Below are 6,000 nucleotides of genomic sequence, written 5' to 3'. Positions count from 1 at the left end.
TTGTCAATTTTTGCTTTTGTTGCCTGTACTTTTAAAGTCTTATCCAAATATACTCTTGCCTATACCAATGTCATGAAAGCTTTCCCTTATGTTTTCTTTTGGTAGTTTTATAGTTTGAGGTCTTACATTTAAGTCTTTAATTCATTTTGAATAGACTTTGTAAGTGGTGAGAGATAGGAGTCTAGTTTCATTCTTCTGCATGTAGATATTCAGTTTTCCTAGCCCATTTGTTGAAGAGACTGTCATTTCCCCAGTGTATGCTCTTAATGTCTATCAAATATCAGTTGGCTGTAAATATCTGGATTTACTTATGTGTTATCTATGTTCATCCATTGGTCTATGTATTTAATGCCAGTACCATGCCATTTTGCTTACTACTGCTTTGTAGTATATTTCAAAGTCAGGTACTGTGATGTCTCCTGCTTTGTTCTTTTTTGCTGAAGATTGCTTTGACTATTCAGAATGCTTTGTGGTTCTGTATAAATTTTAGGGTACTTTTTCTATTTCTGTGGAGAACATCATTGGTATTTTGATAGGGATTGCATTGAATCTGAAGATCATTTTGGACACAAACTAAAACATTTCATAAATTCCACAAATCCCTTCTTTCTCAGGCTTTCCCTTCTCAGCAAATGGTACCAAGAACCTAGGAATCATTCTTAATTCCTGTCTTTCTTTCATACCTTCATTTAATTCATTATCAATTTCTGATAGTTCCACCTTCTAAATACATCCTGAACACAGTCACTTCTTCCTGAAAGCCACTGCCACCCTGTGCATTCAAGCTGATGTTTCTTTGCCTGAACTATCACGCTAACCATATTGGCCAGTTTCCTGTTTTGGCTAGTCTTGTTTCCTATGAATAGACAGAGTGGTCTTGTTTCAGGAAGACCAGGTTATGCCTCTTTTTTGCTCAAAATTGCCCAGTTCCATCTTTTCACACTGGGAAAAAGTGTCGAAGTTTTGACAATGGCTTAAAGGACCTTTCAGCTTTCCAGCCCTGCCTCTTTCTCCGCTTCATTTTCCATCACTGCCCTCACTCTTAAATCGTTATTTCATTGCAATCTTATCAGCCTTTTCAACAATAGTTGATGCTTGTTTTCACCTTTGGGTCTTCTCCCTTGCTGTTCTTTCCTCCTGAAATTCTCTTTGCCTTGATATTTTTATGACTGCCTCTCACACTTTATTCAAACCTTTCCTCAAATTTTAACTTCTCTGATCAATCGAAAGTAGGGTTTTTTCTTTTTAGAAAACTTACAATTTGGGTTCTCATATCTTGCTGAATTAGTTTTGTAACACTTATAATTACCTGAAATTACATTGCACATTTATTAGTTTGTTATCTTTATTTAATAGTACAACATAGCTTCAAGAAGATGGGGACATAGATGTTAGCATTCCTATGTCCCTAGTGTTGATACCTATTTATTGTAAATGGTCAATTAATATTGAATCACTAGCTCTCTATTGACTGTCACCATCCATGAATACTCGTATGTAATGAGAATCTCAAAACTCAAAAAGAGGTTTGTGTGTGTGTGTGTGTGTGTGTGTGTGTGTGTGTGTGTGTGTGTGAGAGAGAGAGAGAGAGTAAAGTATCCCAGAATTACCTTCTAAAATAATCTAAAATTACACCCTGGCAACGATGGGCACACCTAGCACCCATATATTGATTTCTAAATATTTTTCCCACATAAAGTAACTAGAGAAATGGCTGATTCTAGGCCTAGAGTAGAAAAAGTGAAATATAAGCCTAAAATACCTTGATAGGTCAGAAAGCAAAAATTGCTCTAAGACTACTGTGAGTGTTTCAAGGTAAAACAGAAAACATAGGTGCGACATTGGAGAAATTTTCGCTAGCCAAATTCAGAGAAATTAAAGCATGAAAAAGGAAGAAATACTATTTATTAAAACACTATGTTCACAGTTTATGTGGGAAGGGTGAAAAGCAAAGTTTTTTTTTTTAAGAGACAGAATTTTTTTTTACAAGTAATCTTTTTTTGCACCAGAATCTAATCAAGTTTTTGTGTATTTGAATGTTAATTAAAGTAATCAAAAACAGCTGAAAAGCAGGAAATGTTTCCTAAACGAGGGTTTGATAATGTAATTTCAGGACTTACTGAAGAAGAGCCTTTCCCTACTCCTTGGAAAGATGAATCCCGGGATCATGGCAACTGCAAACGTGAGTCCCTCTGCAGGGGGCTGGCATCTTTAGAAGTAGTGGGGTTGGAGGTAGCAGTACCAGAGGTGGAGCAGCAAACCCAATCTGTTGGCTGCAGAGACCCTCAACGGGAACAGGTGAAAGCTACTCAGGGAGCCAGCCAAAGGTGGGGGTGAGGTTGAAGAGGTTAGGTTGGAGGACTGACCAGTCACTACTGATAGTGGTATCCATATCCCCTTAGCTCAGCCTGGCCCAGGTGAGGATGCTGAAGGCAGGAAATTCATGCAGAATACAAATGACATTTTGTAATGATGTACCACTAACATATAAGACAAGTATATATTTGCCTAAGACCAAAGGGAAAATACATTTCCCCAAATGTACTATTCCTCAAAATCCTGGATTGCAAGGCGAGAAGGAGGAAGCTTCTGTAGGTGGTTAAAGGACTGCATGAGTTACAGCTTCAGGCAGCAGTGTGTCCTATTGTGTGCCAGCATTATCTGGACGAATTTAAAGTGGTGATAATTTGCTCCTTTCTTCATTCTCTGTAATTCAGAGAACAAGCTCCTCGAGCCAGACAAATGCATTATGCATCTTTTTAAAATGAAGGACCAAAAATAACTCAGGGAGTAACCAAACAAAGTAAAGATTATTAGGAATTCTTTTTTTTTTCTATACAAGTGCAATCTTCTAAAAGGAAAAAAAAAGAAAAATCAAGAGCTTTTTTTCATTGCTAACTCAAAAGTTATCTTAATGGCATAAAACAATATTTAGGAACAGTTGTAGGACTAAGGAACATGACAGAACTGAGTAAACACCCACACATCTTTATAATGTAATCGAAACCTCACATGAATGCTTACAAAAGCAATTAGTGGGCAAAACTCGAAATTGCTCATATCTGTACTTAAACATGCATTAAAATCATAATGAAGTCGAAATCTCAGAAGAGGTTGGTCTCATGATTGAATACTTTGGTAAACAGAATCCGTTTTTATTTCTTTTGTTTAATTTCTTTTATATCTTCTTATTTCTTTTCATAGTGTGATAATCATTGTAAAGAACATCAGTGTGCTTAGAGTAAGTATGATACAGTGAGCATGAATTCATTCTGTAATGGTTCAGGTTCTTGTAATGCCCTAGGGTTACCATTACTACTGTTCTCTCTGCACTAATTATGCAAGACGGTGTGACTGAGGACGGTGTAGTGCATAAAACCAAATGGTTATTAAACTCAGAACAAATCACGGATGTCCGTTCCTCCTATGAACTGGGTTTTTTGACATTCATCTGTCTCTTCACTCCAGCAAGATAATGGAATCACTTTTGCTGAAACATCATTTTCCGGTGTTAACTCACTGATCCTGCTTATCCCAGTCTGTCCTAAGGTCCTGCAATACCTCCTTGTCATGGAATCTTCACAGCCCCTGTATTTCTCCTCTACAGTGAAAGAGACTCAAGCCCAATGTATAGGACAACCACCTCATTGAATCCCTGGTTTCAAGCAAATTTTTGCACTACTTTGAAATCAATTCAATTTGATTACAAGAAAAGAAATGCCTGTTTAAGTCCATTTGTTACATAATGCTTTCTCAAATATGACCAGAAAACCTAATACATTGTTGAGCATGTATTAGTTATTAATAAAGGTTATGGGTTATGAATAAAGAGGCATTGTTCTTTTTCAGCAGTGATGTAGATTTATATAGTGCCCTAATTCTGTTGTAATTTAGGTTCGAAGTCCTTCTTTTCCAGAATTTCAAAGGAGGGGGATCCTGAGGCAAGCAGAGCCCATGGTACTGTCATCTGAAGTCGGTCATCCAATGATGATGAGCTGGGGTTTTGCTGTGAAGTTGTATGCAGTTATAGGAACCTACTTGTAAAATTATAGACTTTGTATATTAATGTTATAATATGCTCTGCTATCACCACTGGGGCTAAATCCCAAGGACAACCTCCTTCTCTGGCTCTTTAATAATAATTCTCCTGGTCCAGTGGTCACTTCAATGTCTCAGTACTTAGATTCCCCGTCCATGCTCATAATCAGAGTCGGTCCAAACAAAAATGGAACTGGGTGAAGTTTCTGTTTGGCACCGTTTACTCCTGTGTTCCCCTTTAGCCCCAGCCCCAGGCATAGCCCATTTCCTACCCTTTGAACATTAAAAATTTTCCCCTCTGATTCTTTACTTAGCTGCCATGATTGGCTCTTTCTGCTCCTGTTTTTAATATTGTTTCTCGTCAAAACATCCTGTCTTATGATCCATAGCTTTAAAATATCCTAGGAGGCTGAGGAGCCAGGCTTAATATTTTCTGACAAAAATGCTTCATGCAAATTCACTTTCACATAATATTTTTATTAAGCACCTATTCTTCAAAAGAACAAGTCGTAGAAGAAACAGGATGGTTTACAGAGTGGCCAGAGCTATTTTCACACCTCCACCCTGACTCTTACTGCCTATGTGATCTGGTGCTGGGAAGGGTGATGTTAAGTGAAATAATTTTAAAATGTTACCTTGGGGGAAAAGCAGCACTAGGAGGTTAGGGACTTTGAATTATCACTGTACTTGGGCACCTAGAACCGTGTTTGGCACAGGCTAAGCGCGCAATAGATATTTGTTCTGTTCTTGTGTTACGTGCCACCCACTGAGCTACAGGCAGAGGGTTGGTTCAATGACATGTTAGAAACAGCCCAACCTGCAAAGGACGTGCTGTGCTAGCCCAGCAATGGGCCTGCCTACCACTCTTCAGGAGCTTTAGGTGGCAACAATTACTGTTTCTTCCATTGGGAGCTGCTTCTTCCTAGCATGCCATGCTCTGCAGAATGAACCATTACCCTGGGCAACAGCCTATCTGATAAGGGGTGGATGTCTGACCCACCTAGAAGATGCTCAGTGGCCTCAGAATTGTTGTGGTTCATTAGCTCTGCCAGACAGGCTCTGTCTATTAGAGAAGGGGTCAGCAAATTTCGCTGTAAACAGCCAGATAGTGACTATTTCAGGTTTTCCCATAGAGATTTAAAAATCGAGGATATTATGTACATACTTCAATAACAAGAGAGAGAACAGCTGCCTTGCTGTGTCCTTTCTGCCTGGGGAGAGTCATCCCTGGTGGTGAGCTTGCTTTGTATCCAGTGGCATCCACTAGAAGAAGAGTGACGGCTGCGGGGGAGAGCCTCGCAGGCCGAGGATGAGGTGAGGTGGTGGCACTGGTCAGTTTCACTTTCTATACTGTGACACCCCGATCTTGTGGGATTCCCTGGAAATCATGGCTGTCTCACCATGAAGAACTTGGCTGGAGCGAGGTGACTGCCTGAGTCACTGTCTCTGAACTGCCACCACTCGGTACTCAGCAGTTGCCAGCAGCAGAGTCCTTAGTGTGTCCGTGGAAACCAGTGCAGGTTGTAGGCAGTGGTGAAAGGTAGCCATCAACAGGGAAGCCAGAGCTGGGGGTAAAGGGGCAGGGATGTGCTGGCTTTGTGTCCACGAGTCTACGTGCTAGCTGGAGCATGCCTGCTGTCGGTGATATCAAAGCTGTTGATGGATGAATTTGGCCTGCAGGCCATAGTTTGCCAACCCCTAGAGGCCTGCTGGCTGAACTATCAGATATGGTTGCTTGGGAGAATTTGAATTTCAGGCTTAGCAACAGGGAGCCCATTATTTGGTCACCCTATGTAAGCAGAGTCATCATGATGGACAAACTCTGAATTAGGGGCAAGAATTTCTGCTGCGGAAGGCTGTCTGGTAACTTGCCCTCCCAAGACCCTTTCCTCCCTGCACGGTGTCCCAGTGTGCTCGTGGCTGGGGTGGGGGTGCCTAGCTGGGAGGTAGCTCAGATTACTT

The 6,000-nt window shown here is 40.5% G+C and overlaps 1 long non-coding RNA gene across 4 annotated transcripts in view; it reads left to right on the top strand.

Annotated features, from left to right (window-relative positions):
• Nucleotides 1–458: 458 nt before the first annotated feature.
• LOC103877205 overlaps nt 459–6,000 on the top strand; it is a 73,784-nt gene continuing 68,242 nt past the window's right edge. For all 4 annotated transcript variants that reach the window (XR_004178350.1, XR_001894399.3, XR_001894398.3 and 1 more), the window contains exon 1: nt 459–5,901. This is a non-coding gene — a long non-coding RNA (uncharacterized LOC103877205). The remainder of the gene's footprint in view (nt 5,902–6,000) is intronic.

This window comes from Papio anubis, chromosome 14 (genome assembly GCF_008728515.1).
Source record: "Papio anubis isolate 15944 chromosome 14, Panubis1.0, whole genome shotgun sequence".
NCBI lineage: Eukaryota > Metazoa > Chordata > Mammalia > Primates > Cercopithecidae > Papio > Papio anubis.
The sequence above is the reverse complement of the archived record's forward strand: the minus strand, read 5'-3'. Positions and strand labels throughout refer to the sequence as shown.